The sequence below is a fragment of the Hyperolius riggenbachi genome, chromosome 5, assembly GCF_040937935.1.
Source record: "Hyperolius riggenbachi isolate aHypRig1 chromosome 5, aHypRig1.pri, whole genome shotgun sequence".
In the NCBI taxonomy this organism is placed as follows: Eukaryota; Metazoa; Chordata; class Amphibia; order Anura; family Hyperoliidae; genus Hyperolius; species Hyperolius riggenbachi.
The window spans coordinates 255,071,520-255,088,166 of record NC_090650.1 but is presented as its reverse complement, the minus strand read 5'-3'; the positions used below and the strand labels follow the sequence as shown (position 1 = coordinate 255,088,166).

The window sequence follows — 16,647 nt, the reverse complement described above, 5'->3', positions numbered from 1 at the left end:
TAGTGACATCCCCCGAGGCTAAGCGTATTCCAAATGCTGAGTTGGTTTTTTCTTTTGCTCTCAACCTCCGGGCGAGCCATGTGTCAGGTTTGTTGGCTTTCTTATAGTATTTTGCCCCCGTCCAAATAATTGCTTTCTTGACTTGCTGGGCTAGTATGAGATTTATTTGAAGATTGATATCTTGTATTTGCTTAGCAATAAATCTTGTGGGGTTCTGATGGTTCAGGATGGTAAGACGATAAAGTCTGTAGGTTAAGTCAGACATCCTCTTAGATCTTTCTTTTCTTTGTTTGGCATTAAGTTGTATGATTTTGCCCCTAAGGACAGCTTTGTGTGCTAGCCAGTTAGTTATAGGTGAGGTGTCATCACTTAGGTTGGTGTCAAAATATTGTTGTAGCATGTCTAGTATTTGAAGTTTAGAGGATGGATTTATTAGTAGTAAGTCATTAAGTTGCCAAGAAGGCTTAGGGGTGTGAAGGTTGGTCCAGTCAAATGATGTGAGTACCATATCGTGGTCAGTCCAGCTGATGGGGATATGTCTTGTGTATAAAAGGGCTGGTATGAGGGTATTTGAGAAAAGGATGTGGTCTATTTTCGTGTAAGTATTATGCGGGGCTGAGTAGAAGGTGTAGCTCCTTTTGGGGCCATATAATTCTCTCCAGGAGTCTGTGAGAGCAAAGTCTGAGAGTAGTGACTGGAGTTTCTTCCTGTCTCGCTTGGATAGTCTATCCGGCGATGGATATGATTTATCAAGAGTGTCGTTTAGTGTGAGATTGAAGTCTCCTGCCCAGATAATGGGAGCGCTTGGAACTGTCAGTAGATAGTTACAGATGTCTTGAAACGTCTTGAGGGCCTGTTCTGGTGGGGCGTATCCATTTATCAATATGATACGCTTAGAGTGTATGACACCCTGAATTATGTGGAATCGACCAGTTGGGTCGGAGTGCGTGTCATTGACCTGAAATGGGAAATTATTTTTTAGGAGTGTGATAACCCCCACTTCTTGGAGTCTGCTCTGGCCGTATAAAAGGTAGTGTAGTGCTTGTGGAAGTACCGAGGTGTGGAGTTCTGTGAGAAATGCGTCTCTTGAAGGCATATAATATCAGGACGGTGGTGGAGGATATTTATTAGAGCCTTGCTGCACTTTGCAGGGGCATTAAAGCCTCTGACATTGCATGACAGGAGCATAACCATGATCAAAGAGTGGGAACAGCTGTATTTGGGGATGGTTTATGACTGCTTTTTGGCTACCTTTGCATTGCCGATTCAACAAGGGAAAAGGGGAGTAAGGTTGACAAAACTTTTCTAATATTATTAACATAGCAATAACAAGGTGCACTTTAGCGCAAAGAAGATGCAGAGAATTGCCTAAACTTGGTCCAGGCATTTCCGCGTATGAGGGGGCAACATAGTAATACTGACTGAGCAGGCTGGGCAGGACTGTAGGAGAATAGTGGCCAGGTTTACTGTCTGGGTAAGAGCTCTGTCTCTTGTGTTTTTTTATGCCTCGTTTAGTTCTAATCCTCGTCTCTATAGTGGGCTTCTGCTGGGGCGCCCCCCCCCCTCCTCATGCCGCCCCGACCGACCCGGAGGGGGGGGGGGGGTAAGCCTTGGTCACTCGATGTTGGGGGGTTGCAAAGCTTGCTGCTTATGTCACCTTTTGGTATGTGAGAATCTGACAGGTTGAAAATTGCTCATATATAGTTTTATAGTGGGTCTGTTAAACTGATGTCAGTGGGTGTCTTTTCACCTATTAGGGTGCCTGCGGGGTGGTGTTCAGGTAGAGCAGTCAGGAGGTGTTACTGCGACGAGGAACCCCCAGTACTTCAGGGACCCTAAATACAGCAAGCCCTCTTTTGTTTATAGGGCATTGGCTATGGAACCTGCTGTATATTGGTAAAGATTGTACTTATTATTGTTCAGCTCAGATGTGTAGTCTGAATATCTATTCAAAGGTTGTCGGGGATGACATTATCAGGCTATCAGCTCCCTAGGAAGAAATGTGAGGGAGTGCGGGGGCCACCATGCCGTACGTCCCCGCCTAAAACGGGGGGTCCCTCTGCATGGTGGAGCCCGGTCCCATACTCAAACCTACGGCCAACCTGAGCCCGCCCCTGGCAAGAGATGTTGCGGGAGAATTTTAGATCGTTGCCGAAGGTTACAATCCCGGAGGGCCCGTCGCGGAGGAGTGAGGGTCCGCAAGGACCGCCCTGCTGTACACCTCCACCTACAGCGGGGGGGGGGGGGACTTTCTGGACGACGGGACCCGAACCCGGGGTCAAACCTTAGGGTATCGGTGGCATGTCTCTAAATTGAGACAGACACTGACGGGAATAAATGGTATGGTCAAAACATTTGTCCCATGTCAACATACATTATGCATAATATTAGTTCAATCGGCACAAATTATGGCGTCTAGCATGGTTTACCATGCGTATTGTGGTCCCACACAGAATCACTGGAGAGAGTGCATTGGCGCACCTGCCCGCACGGCTACTGATCGGCCCAGGATGGCGCGCCGAGGCAGAAATCCCTCCATTAAAAGAGCGCGTAAGGTTAAATTTGTGGGATCAAGCAAAAGATATCTTATGGTCTGTAGTTCTGTTCAGGTGGAGGCGGGTAGTGTGTCGGCGAGCCCGCCTGCATGGCTACTGATCGGCCCAGGATGGCACACCGAGGCGAAAATACCTCCATTGAATCAGATATAGGGACTAGAAGATTCACGTTCTGTATACAGTGCGGTGGTATGACTGTCTAGATTTTTTTATCCATTGGGTAATAGAATTAGGTGAAATACATCAGTCACAGCAGGAAAGCGACCATTATTGAACTGTCATGGCTTGATATAGCTAAAGTATCCAAAAATAAGTCGAAGTGAGTGACAATATACTCGTTGTTATGCCCAGTAGAGCGGATCGTGAAGCTAATCGAGACAGTCTGGTGCCACGTGGATGGGCCCATAGTGGGCCTCAGTAGAGTTACAGTCTAATGTTCACTTGGTAAGGAGGTGAAGGCAAAAACATTTTAAAACAATGCGGCATAAGTTCAGTTCAGAAACAGGTTAGGGTATACTCATCGTTCCTTAGGCGTCCGATGAAGATGACTGTGGATTTGTGCGAGCGCGTCCCACTGTCGACCAGATTCTTTGCTGCCTGGACGATCTTTGTGGTAGCGAGGCCTCGACCTCCCCGAGTTGAATGTTTTCATCTTGGAGGATTTCTTTCCCTTCTTGTACCGTTTTCACCGCGTAGCTACGGCCATTCAGTGTGAAGAGAAGCTGGAACGGGAACCCCCATCGGTATCTGATCTTTTCGCGAAGTAGTGTGAGGGTAATAGGTCGTAGAGCTCTACGCTTCTGTAGTGTAATGGGGGAGAGATCTGCGAACAGGTGGACTGACTCTGCCGCTCTGGGGAGTGATTCTAAGTTCCTGGCTTCTGCGAGAAGTTGGTCTCGGACATCTGTGTAGTGCATTTTAAGAATCACATCCCATGGAAGTGTTGGATTGGGTGGCTTAGCCAAGGCCCTGTGTATACGGTCCATCCTGAACTGCGAGGTGTCTAGTTGTGGGATCATGGCGGAAAAGATGTTGAGTGCCGCTGTCTTGAGATCCGATACTGTTTCCGGTAGGCCTCGGATCCTGAGGTTGGATCTCCGAGCCCGGTTCTCAAAATCTTTTAGCCTGGATTCGAGCATTTCAAACCGCTCGTCATGCTTCTGGAGTTGTTTTTTGTCATCTGCGAGGGCGTCGGAGACGCTGTCATACTTGTTTTCCAGTACTTCGACCCGGGTACTTATGTCGCGGATCTGCGCCGAGAAGTTCTCAACTGCAGCGGATAGCTCAGCTCGAAAGAGCTTCTGGATGGATTGGAATAGTTCGTCGTCTTCGCATGACCTTTTCCTGGTATCCGAAGGTGAGGATACATCCTTTCTGGCTGGGCTAGGATCACGCTCGGAGGAGGTAGAGGCCTTCTCCGCCATGGACGCCATCTTGGAACAAGGTTTCTTGAATACTTCTTGTAGAATCTTCTTAGCTGTCTGGGAGTGGGACCGAGAGTGCTTTTTCCTTTTCCTGTGCTTTTCAGGCATCGGTTCTCGCAAAAGATAGCAAGCTCTGGCTCCTTTGTTGGCTATTATCTGCCCATTTGCTCAGCTCAGTCACGGAGCTCACGCAGAAGGCATCCTTCCGCTAGTGTGCCGCGCATGCGCCCCTCCTATTTAGCGTTTTTATATCATTACGTGTATAACCTTTAAAGTTCACTTAAAACGCTATTTATGGTTAAAGTCATAAATAGCGTTTTAAGTGAATGGCAAAGTTTATATGCACAATGACTTTAAAACGCTAAATAGCATTTATAGTACTTTATCAGCGGCATTGTGCGCCATTGTTTGTCTGGCAGCCCCCAACCTTCACCAAAACATTCAGAGTGCCAGATCCTCTTGGCCTAGCATAGACTGTTGCATTATATTTAGGTTGCTCAGTGCTCTATGGAGTTGGGAAGATGATTATTCTCAGATTATTCTGCAGAATTAGTATTGTTTATATTATTGTACACTAGCATAGACTGAGGGCATTGTTCTCCTCCTTACCCCTCTTGCTATGTTGTGTGCCACTTGTCATCCCCACCAGTATGGGTTGCTATCCTCTAGGTTAGTGACACGTCTATGTAGCACTCAGCCCTGAACTGTCACCCAAAGAATTGAGTCCTGACCCTTGCAGACGACAGCACTTTTGCATGTGTACATATCTTAACATACTGTAGACTGACCTCCCTCCAATTTTTATATCAAAGGGAGATGGGTTCCTACAGTTGATGGGATCCTACAGTTGTTGTGATCTTGCAGTTGAACTGCAAGTGCATTTGTGCGATCGATAATAGACAAGACTCCTGCTGAAATCATGTGCTAGTGCAACGTGGTAGACTGGACAAATGATTGTTTGTGCGATCTGCAACAAGCTGTATTGTGTATGGCCACCATTAATGAATTTTGTGTACAGTCCAGGTTTTCTTTATCATGCAAAACCATAGTAAAGCCTTGCTGAGACCACTGATTACCGTAATTACTGTTTATTCTTAAGGTACATACAGTACATGTGCTCTACTAAACTCAGCTGGGCCTGCCGAGAATTGAACATGTGTACAGGTGTGCCTCGAGCTTGTTGAAACATCTGTTGGCTCTTTAAATGACACGACCACCAAGTCTGTGTGCTACCTGAGGCACTATATGTGCTACCTGAGAGCTACTGTTTTGTCCCCTGTTTTATTGCCCGATGAAGCGAATGTTTATTTATGTCAGACAAGTAGTCTAGTCTGCTTTCGGAGGTAAGTCCACCACTGCCTCCCCAACATATTTTAAAACTTTTAATTATTGTTTTTATTCTGCTGGCGCCTCTGTTCATCAAAGTCATTATAGTGTCCACCCTTTGTGGAAGGGGGACCCACCCTTACCTTTCTTCTATCTACGGAGAGTGACTTCTTAACCCTGAGTGAGGACAGGTCTAATCTCCTCACCTGCATTCACAGTGGTTGCCTCAGCGGTAACCCTTGTTTGTGAGTATAACCTTCTCACATTACATTATTCACTATTGTCCTGAGCATACTACACCATATTGGGCTCTCTGTGTCTTTTTCTTACCAAGTATATTGTTTTCCTCCTTACCCCTCCCACCACTGTGTGCTTCATAGCAATAAAAACTTCACTCTGCCATAAAAGAGCAAGGTGTCTGTACAGCGCTCTACCTCCAAACTGTTGCCCAAAGGATCTACTCCTGACCCCTTTGATCGACAACAGTTATGTGTACGCACCTTTAGTTTAGAACGGAATAGTGAGCCACTGTAACCTGTACCCTGCAATTTATTTGAATGTTTTCCTTATAGTAGAATATATGTCTTCCTATTGTATTTTTACACATGAAGGCTCAACATTTTAAACATTGACTATTTCAATATTCAAAAGTAAATATTCAAAAGTAAATTGTCATATTAACCTGATTAATAAAACAAAACACACTGTTGGTATAGAACATTATTAATACACTTGCACAGCATATTATTAATAAATAAACAATTTTAGGAAAAAATATACTTTTTACAGAGCGATTAAACCACAAAGATTCCTTTACTAAGTTTTTGCAATTTCTCTTATTCATAAATAGGAGAATGTGGGCTTTGTCACTCTCCTGTTTCCACTATTTTGTCACTGGAAACTACTATTTGACTCAAGGTATTGGTACAGTGCACTGACTGGGCGCTTACTAGCAATCGGAAGGGGCATTGGAAAAGCAAGCCCTACTATGGAGTAACATCTGAGAGCAGCCACACATGAAATTGCAGCCAAAAGGGACTCATAAGTGGCAGCTTTAATCCTTTGCATTTCATTGCAATGAACGAGATCATCGCATTGCAACACTATGGTACATTCTCATTAGGTATGCACTCACACCTGCCTGCTGCCATTCCTGAGCAACCTCTGCACTGGTTGCACTCTGATCCCGCAGCTGAATCCTCTTTAGGAGACGATCCTGGCGCTTGCTAGACTTTCTTGGATGCCCTGAAGCCTTCTTAAAGCAGTAGGATCAGCCATACTATGCCAGGGAAAAAAACACATATATAAGTAGATAAATACTTGATCTACTTACATAACACATGTATTATACTGTCCACATTTTGATTTCAGTGAATGTTATATAGTAAATTACGAGAATTCTGTTCCTGGTGGGGGCCATGTCTTTTGCCCACAGTTAAGTCTAACTCGTGATGTCATTTCTGCTCTTTACTTTTTTTCTTGTCTCCTCCAATCGCTGAGTCGCCTCAGCCTTGCTTGTAAACACAAGTGAGTAGGGGATTAGGTTTCAGATAAGAAGCTGGCAGGGAAATAAAGGGAAGAGGAGGAATAGATTATAGATAAAAAGAACCCCCAGCATGCAATTATTTGGCACGACTATAAAGGGCCAGTGTTCCTTAAGTATGTGCTAACTCCAAATCATAACAGCAGAAAAAGTTTTGAAAGTTTTGAATGCAGGATTAGCATCTTTATCACTTAATACACTCAGACCAGTTGCTGTTGAAATTTGATTTTTATGGTGACGATACCGCTATAACAAGAATTTAACCTCTTTCCTTGAAGTTCTTGATGATCCTATAAATTGTTGATTTAGGTGCAATCTTAGTAGTCACAATATCCTTGCCTGTGAAGGCCATTTTTATGCAACGTAATGATGGCTGCATGCGTTTCTTTGCTGGTCACCATGGTTAACAATGGAAGATCAATGATTTCAAGCATCATCCTCCTTTTAACATGTCAAGTCTGCCATTCTAATCCAATCAGCTTGACATAATTAATCTCCAGCCTTGTGCTCGTCAACATTCTCACCTGAGTTAACAAGACGATTACTGAAATGATCTCAGCAGGACCTTTAATGACAGCAATGAAATAAAGTGGAAAGGTTTTTTTTGGGAATCAATTAATTATCATGGCAAAGAAGGACTATGCAATTCATCTGAACACTCTTCATAACATTCTGGAGTATATGCAAATTGCTATTATAAGAACTTAAAGTGGACCCAAATTAAAAATTCAAGATTTCAGAAATAAAATCTATTTTCTAAATTATAATAACAAATAGCAGTCTTTTTTCAGCTGCATGATGACAAATATAAAATATTTTACATTTATTGGAGAAGCCCCTCCCTTCCTTTCATATTGCCGGGACAGAATCTGGTAAACTGGGGGAATAACAAAGGAGGAATTGCTAATGGCTGCCACCTGTATAACCCTAGTTATGGAAAGAGAAGGGTGAAAAGCATGCACTGAAATGCTCATAGGCTTGAAGGAGTGTTTATTTATCTTTATATGTGTCAGAGTAGTGCAACTAAAAATTTTGAATTAAAAACATGTTTAGTTTGGGTCCGCTTTAAGCACCAACTTTTCTAATTTCCAATATTTTTGACAGTCCCAAAACTTTTGGGCAGGACTGTAGTAAGTAGCCTAAAGAGCAGGGGTAAGGAACCTTTTTGGCTGAGAGAGCCATAAACACCACATATTTTAAAATGTACTTCCGTGAGAGCCATACAGTATGTTTCAAACTGGGACAGTAGGGATCACGTCCCTGTTTCCAAGGTGATGAGTATAGAGTTGCTCCGCCAGGCAGCGGATCTGTCAGACACATCTTCAGCTTCTCTTGGGTTTCAGCAACATCAGCAATTTCTCTGAGAGCCAGACAGGAGAAATTCTGACTAACAGCTTGTACAATTAGCTAGCTGACTTGGGGATTGATTCACTTTGTAGGACGAGATCCCTGCACTTTTGCCCAATAGGCTGCCTGCCACTTGCATGCTACAGCAGTAGCGTGCCTACTTGAAAATTTTACTTGCGCTGCTGCGCTACTTGAGCAGTTTAGCTTAGTGAATCAACCTCCACTAATTTGTATGTGAGCCAGATGTAGCCACCAAAAGAGCCACATCTGGCTCCCGAGCCATAGGTTCCCTACCCCTGCTAAAGAGTAATGAAATTCTACTGTAGGTATGTAGGTATGCAGCTTTACTTACCTTAAATATCAGTGTTTTCTAAATGGATATTAGCTTTGACATATTTACTTGTATTATCAGTTGCTAGGACAGCTGTTTCACCACTGGTAAATAATGTGCTTGTTTCCTCTTTATGTGGCCAGTCGTTGTTTTCTACAAAATAGACATAAAATCACCCACATTTGTCATAATCTATCTATTAATCATTACTTTAAAGCACATGTGTCGAACTCCAGGCCTGGAGGGCCAGATCCATGCCAGTGTTTAGGATGGACTGAGAAAGAGAGGAATGTGTTCTACCTGATGGACCACACCTTTCCTGATTCAGACCCATCAATTCATTTGAGCTGTATCAAAAATGTGTGAGGACCTCGGCCCTCATAGGACCGGTTTGATATCCCTGCTTTAAAGTGTACCAGAGACAAGATCAAATAAAAGATTTATACATACCTTCCTCCAGCCCCATAAGCACGAATCGCTCCCATGCCACCGTCCTCAGCATTCTCCAGCTCCAGTACCGGTATAGGTGACTAAGCATAAGAATGCATTCTTCTGTGAACTAAAACCCTGGCTTTTAATTTAGCTGTAGGGATAACAGTTGTGCCTGGATGAGTAAATCTGTGAATGCATTTGTTTGAACATTTGCATGTGGGTGTACGAAGGGTTAATTGATTTTTGCTGTTTCTAGCCACACCCCCTTCAGCACCTCCCTTTCCCTAATAATTTATTTAATGTCCTAACTAGAGGCGATGTGCCTGGATATATGTATGTTTATTCTTATCATTGACCCCTGTGGCTAGGGTCCAATTCGGTGCACTCCCCCCTTCCCCTGTATGTTTGTCAGCATGCAGACAGCTTATGCTGGTGTATGCGCATGGTGCACATGGACACATAACGTTAGCTCCCTTGTGCGATTGGTAAGATGCACTATCTTTCCCAGGAGAGGAAGTTAGGATGTGTGCTCCTAATCCATTGATAGGTTTGATGCAATGAATGTGTTTGCATGTCTGCACTATGCATGTTACAGGGCCAGAGTTAGGACACCTATGTTTACCTGGGTACTTCTACGCAGTATAGGTGACTAAGCATAAGAATGCATTCTTCTGTGAACTAAAACCCTGGCTTTTAATTTAGCTGTAGGGATAACAGTTGTGCCTGGATGAGTAAATCTGTGAATGCATTTGTTTGAACATTTGCATGTGGGTGTGCGAAGGGTTAATTGATTTTTGCTGTTTCTAGCCACACCCCCTTCAGCACCTCCCTTTCCCTAATAATTTATTTAATGTCCTAACTAGAGGCGATGTGCCTGGATATATGTATGTTTATTCTTATCATTGACCCCTGTGGCTAGGGTCCAATTCGGTGCACTCCCCCCTTCCCCTGTATGTTTGTCAGCATGCAGACAGCTTATGCTGGTGTATGCGCATGGTGCACATGGACACATAACGTTAGCTCCCTTGTGCGATTGGTAAGATGCACTATCTTTCCCAGGAGAGGAAGTTAGGATGTGTGCTCCTAATCCATTGATAGGTTTGATGCAATGAATGTGTTTGCATGTCTGCACTATGCATGTTACAGGGCCAGAGTTAGGACACCTATGTTTACCTGGGTACTTCTACGCAGTATAGGTGACTAAGCATAAGAATGCATTCTTCTGTGAACTAAAACCCTGGCTTTTAATTTAGCTGTAGGGATAACAGTTGTGCCTGGATGAGTAAATCTGTGAATGCATTTGTTTGAACATTTGCATGTGGGTGTGCGAAGGGTTAATTGATTTTTGCTGTTTCTAGCCACACCCCCTTCAGCACCTCCCTTTCCCTAATAATTTATTTAATGTCCTAACTAGAGGCGATGTGCCTGGATATATGTATGTTTATTCTTATCATTGACCCCTGTGGCTAGGGTCCAATTCGGTGCACTCCCCCCTTCCCCTGTATGTTTGTCAGCATGCAGACAGCTTATGCTGGTGTATGCGCATGGTGCACATGGACACATAACGTTAGCTCCCTTGTGCGATTGGTAAGATGCACTATCTTTCCCAGGAGAGGAAGTTAGGATGTGTGCTCCTAATCCATTGATAGGTTTGATGCAATGAATGTGTTTGCATGTCTGCACTATGCATGTTACAGGGCCAGAGTTAGGACACCTATGTTTACCTGGGTACTTCTACGCAGTATAGGTGACTAAGCATAAGAATGCATTCTTCTGTGAACTAAAACCCTGGCTTTTAATTTAGCTGTAGGGATAACAGTTGTGCCTGGATGAGTAAATCTGTGAATGCATTTGTTTGAACATTTGCATGTGGGTGTGCGAAGGGTTAATTGATTTTTGCTGTTTCTAGCCACACCCCCTTCAGCACCTCCCTTTCCCTAATAATTTATTTAATGTCCTAACTAGAGGCGATGTGCCTGGATATATGTATGTTTATTCTTATCATTGACCCCTGTGGCTAGGGTCCAATTCGGTGCACTCCCCCCTTCCCCTGTATGTTTGTCAGCATGCAGACAGCTTATGCTGGTGTATGCGCATGGTGCACATGGACACATAACGTTAGCTCCCTTGTGCGATTGGTAAGATGCACTATCTTTCCCAGGAGAGGAAGTTAGGATGTGTGCTCCTAATTCATTGATAGGTTTGATGCAATGAATGTGTTTGCATGTCTGCACTATGCATGTTACAGGGCCAGAGTTAGGACACCTATGTTTACCTGGGTACTTCTACGCAGTATAGGTGACTAAGCATAAGAATGCATTCTTCTGTGAACTAAAACCCTGGCTTTTAATTTAGCTGTAGGGATAACAGTTGTGCCTGGATGAGTAAATCTGTGAATGCATTTGTTTGAACATTTGCATGTGGGTGTGCGAAGGGTTAATTGATTTTTGCTGTTTCTAGCCACACCCCCTTCAGCACCTCCCTTTCCCTAATAATTTATTTAATGTCCTAACTAGAGGCGATGTGCCTGGATATATGTATGTTTATTCTTATCATTGACCCCTGTGGCTAGGGTCCAATTCGGTGCACTCCCCCCTTCCCCTGTATGTTTGTCAGCATGCAGACAGCTTATGCTGGTGTATGCGCATGGTGCACATGGACACATAACGTTAGCTCCCTTGTGCGATTGGTAAGATGCACTATCTTTCCCAGGAGAGGAAGTTAGGATGTGTGCTCCTAATCCATTGATAGGTTTGATGCAATGAATGTGTTTGCATGTCTGCACTATGCATGTTACAGGGCCAGAGTTAGGACACCTATGTTTACCTGGGTACTTCTACGCAGTATAGGTGACTAAGCATAAGAATGCATTCTTCTGTGAACTAAAACTCTGGCTTTTAATTTAGCTGTAGGGATAACAGTTGTGCCTGGATGAGTAAATCTGTGAATGCATTTGTTTGAACATTTGCATGTGGGTGTGCGAAGGGTTAATTGATTTTTGCAGCTCCAGTACCGGGTCCCGTAACTTTGGCCAGTCGCGGCCAGTCTGCGCAAGAGAAGTGTGCCCTCTACGTATCTCCCCGTCGGCTGCCTGAATACTGTAAGTTACACTGTTAGCGTGAGCCGCGGTTTACCACTAATACGACTGATATGATAATGTGCACTAACCAACAAGCATTACCGTTAGTAGCATGCTTTACTTTAGCAACTGCCACACTCGTAGAGTACCACGAGTCGTGCTAACAACGTAACTCGTGGTACTCAGTGCTGGTAGTAAGGGTAATATTGCCATGCGATGTCTGTGCACTGTATTATTACCGCGCTTACCTGAATCAGGCTCAATGACTGTAAGACAAACACACACACACACACAAAAGGTGTATCTGCCTGCTTTCTTTTTTATTCTCTGGTATGTATTAACAGGTAGCTTCCCATAAGGTACACACAATTCTATCCTCACTAATATATTCTGGTTTTACTTTCCCTCCTAATAAATTTTTATTTCAGTGACATAAGTGGGAAAGCGCACTTTGAAGGAGACTATCATTCAAGTGTACCTAAGATAAAATGATAATACATCCTTGATGACACTGTGTAAACAGAGATGTTCTCAGCAGGTAAAGCTTAGCTTTCCACACCCATATCAATGCTGAAGGCAAATGAGCAGGAACTGAAAGCAGAAAACAGAGTAAGTCATGCCACTCTAGTCACCTTGAAAATATGACATAAACAAAACATTTATAGGTAGCGTGTCTGTTTCCTGTTCTATCACAAAGCAGTGGCGGATCAACCTCATTTTGGATTTGTCATGAAATGCCCAAAACATCCATCCATTAGGTAAGTAGATCAGTTTAGCCTGATGCAAAGACATATTTTTTTCCCCCAAACAAATGTGTGTATTTTTAGTTGGACCACGAAACACTCCATAAAGACAGATCTTTTTCTGTAATTCTATAGTATTAAATATATGTCTTCATCCTACACCTTATCTGCTGTTTAGCTACACATACCTAATTTTACTTTATGTCAAGATGTTTTTAGCTTGTATGTACAGACCAGCTGTTAGCTAAAAAAGAATAATGTGTTCAGTCCTTCCTAAGTGGTCATTACTATCCAATATCTGGAACTGTGTTATTTAAGTTAAATTGATAAAATTCCGCTGCTCGGCTGAATTTCCGCACTGTACACAGTGTGATCAGACCACTGGTAACATAGTGACTCACTGGTGAGGAAGGATGGAAGCTCACACTGATGGATGTGTATTTACCTCATGAATATTTATATGTTGAATATAGAGAGAGTTAAGATGCCAATTTGATGCTAATAATTGTATGTAATAATATCTAACTGCATCAATCAAAATTGTCAGCTACTACATTTGATTGGTCCAATTCCAAACTCCACAAATTTGCATAAAATATAACATAAAACTCAAATCAATGCCAAATTCTCATAGACCTTCTCTAATAGTCGCCCAGAGCTGTAATGCTGGATACACACCATGCGTTTCCGCGTCGAATGCGTCCGTCGATACGCGTCGATTCGATTATTTCCGAGCATTTCCGAGCGCATTTCGATGATTTTTAGGTCGATTGCCATGTAAAGTATGGCAAATTGACCTAACGATCCATCGAATCGATGCGTATCGACGGACGCATCGAACGCGGAAACGCATGGTGTGTATCCAGCATAAGTTGCTCTATTTTCCACTGACTATTTATTGGATATTGTGTCATTAGTTTAGGTAGTGAAAAAGGCAGGAGCCAGATGGCTATTGTTTATTTTGGTTGGGTTATTTTGAGCAATTTACAGATAAAGACCATTGGCAAGAGCCTGTGCTGTGTCAGCACTTCTGTTTCTGCATGGCTTATCCCTGCTACAGCCCTAGAGGGCCCCAACTAGAACTACACTTCCTCTGATAAAGAGGTCCATGCTTCAGAACAGGTGTTTTTGTGGCTACATTTGTAATGGCTATGAACTAGGTTATGTTGTCCACACCAAGGGCAAACCCAGGATTTTCAGGTGGGGCGGGGGGGGGGGGGGGGGATTCCTGAAAGGTCTCCCTCAGCCACACACAATACAATATAATAATATGGTAGAACATCATGCTTGGTACACATAATGCAATTTCCCATTCAACTGACAGGATCTGACAATGATTTCCAAAATGTCCAATCTGCTCCGATCGACTACGGGGTCGATCAAGAGCAGTTTGGATACAGATAATATTGAGGACACCCGATATTGTTAATGAAGGGGAACATGAAGCATTCACACAGCAGGGGCACAGGGCTGTGCTCATACCTGACTCTTTTATGTTCCCCAGAGCTGCTCCATGCTCTGTAAACACTGCTGCTCCATGCTCTGTACACACAGTGCTGCTCCATGCTCTGTACACACACTGCTGCTCCATGCTCTGTACACACACTGCTGCTCCATGCTCTGTACACACATTGCTGCTCCATGCTCTGTACACACATTGCTGCTCCATGCTCTGTACACACATTGCTGCTCCATGCTCTGTACATACGTTGCTGCTCCATGCTCTGTACACACATTGCTGCTCCATGCTCTGTACATACGCTGCTGCTCCATGCTCTGTACACATGCTGCTGCTCCATCCTAAGTCAACTGTAGCAGGGAAAGAAAGGGAACAGTGCTGTGAGCTGCAGGATGCCTGCAGATATTCTGGTGTCTCAATTTGTGCCTGTCCCCAGACACTGCACTGGCCCTGGTCTGAGGGGGGATTCTAGGCAGCTGTAATCCCCCCTGCATTTGCCTATGCACATTTGTTTTATTACCCTTGTAAGATGGGCCCCCAGGCTGTGAGGGTCACCGGAGTAGGCAAAGAAAGACAAGACAAAGACAAATAACATTTATATCGCACACTTCTCCTGGCGGACTCAAAGCGCCAGAATAGGTGCTGACTTACTGAACAGGCAGAGCCATGATTCAAACCCAGGTCTCCTGCGTCAGAGGCAGAGCCCTTAACCATTACACCATCCAGCCACTGCTGGAAAGGGTGTAAACATTTGGGGGCCCAACCAAAGTTTTGCTAGGGGGCTTCATGATCTGTAGTTATGTCCCGGTAGGTAAATGTGATCCCTTAATTAGTCTTTATCTTGGTTTGTGGTCCTGGAAGGAAGATTTTTCCCCATTTCAGACCCCTATGCACTGGCTAGCAATGACTTAGCTGCATTTCTCACTGTGATATTTTCCTACCAGCAGTCTAGTGGATTTTTCATAGAAATGAATTGAAAATGCACTCCATAAAGGACCCAAATTGCAACTGAGCTCAAATGTCATAGCTAGAGTGGGAGCGGGAAGAAATTCCCTTCCTGTAAAACAGGCAGTCATCTGGATCAATCCTTGCCCCATGCCACCCAAACTAAAGCACATCTCTCTGAGTGGCTCTGCTTTAAATGCAACAACCTCCATGCTGCGTGATCCCAACTTTAATGATGTAATAAACAGGTGTAGTGAGAGGTTTACACAGTATTGCTTTAGACTTTTGGATTTATACAGTCTGATTTATTAATCTGACAACAGTTGTATCATCTGATGAGCCAATCATTTGGATTTAAACAAATGTGATCATTTTTTAAACTCCAGACAAGAATAGAATGATCAGGCAAGCTGAAAAGTACTCACTTATTTTGATTCTGGATTAGTCTTTAGTGTTGCAGAGAGCCATGCACAGCGATTTAAAGAAACATGTAAAAACATGTGTCTACAATCAGGTAAACATGCTAGAGGATACTAGGGTGAGACACTTATTCAGCGCCATCTTAGATCATCTAGCATGTGTACAACTGCCCAATGGGGCCCCATAAGACCTTTCCTTTCCATTGTCAGTACATGCTGCTTGGCTGTACAGTGCTTGTTCCATGCAATGTTGCCTTAATGATCAAACAGTGATCGTTAAAAAGGAGCTGTCAGCCATACTATCTCAGAAAAAAACCCACATATATAAGTAGATAAATACTTGCTTTATTTAAATAACATATGTATTGCACTGTCCGCGTTTTGATTGTAATGATTTTTCTACAGTAAAAAAAGCCATTAGCCATTTATTTAGGAAAGGGTTCTTTACAGTAAGAGTGATTAAGATGTGGAATGCATTGCCACAGGAAGTCGTTATGGCAAACTCTATACCTGCATTTAAAGGGGGCTTAGATGCTTTCCTTGCGTTGAAAGACATCCATGGCTACAATTACTAGGTTATGCCTAATGATGTTGATCCAGGGATTTTATCTGATTGCCATCTGGAGTCAGGAAGGAATTTTTCCCATGCCTTGTGGGGTTTTTTTCATCTTCCTCTGGATCAACAGGGGTATGTGGGGGACGGGCTGGAGTTGTACTTTGTGCTGGTTGAACTCGATGGACGTATGTTTTTTTTCAACCAAAATAACTATGTAACTATGTAACTATGTAAAAGAGAAAATCCTTCTTAGCATTTCCCATTTTAACTGTGGCTATTTTGAAGCCAATTCTGATGTCATTTCCTCCCTTACTCACCTCTTCCTGACTGTCTATGCATTGCCTGCCCTCCACTATGGAAAGTGCATTGTCTCAGCATGAGAAATATTGGCCAATCAGAGAGGAACAGAGGTGTGGGGAGGGAAAACAAGAGGGAAAGAGGCTTCAGCCAATCAGGCTGCAATTCTGAGGGGAAGTAAAGAAGCTAAA

The 16,647-nt window shown here is 43.5% G+C and overlaps 1 long non-coding RNA gene across 1 annotated transcript; it reads right to left on the bottom strand.

Annotated features, from left to right (window-relative positions):
* Positions 1–6,369: 6,369 nt before the first annotated feature.
* Positions 6,370–14,435, bottom strand: LOC137517618 (uncharacterized). The gene is made up of 3 exons (XR_011020598.1): positions 14,263–14,435; positions 8,548–8,679; positions 6,370–6,584 (listed from the first exon to the last, which is right to left on the bottom strand). It is a non-coding gene; the product is annotated as an uncharacterized lncRNA (long non-coding RNA).
* Positions 14,436–16,647: the final 2,212 nt, after the last annotated feature.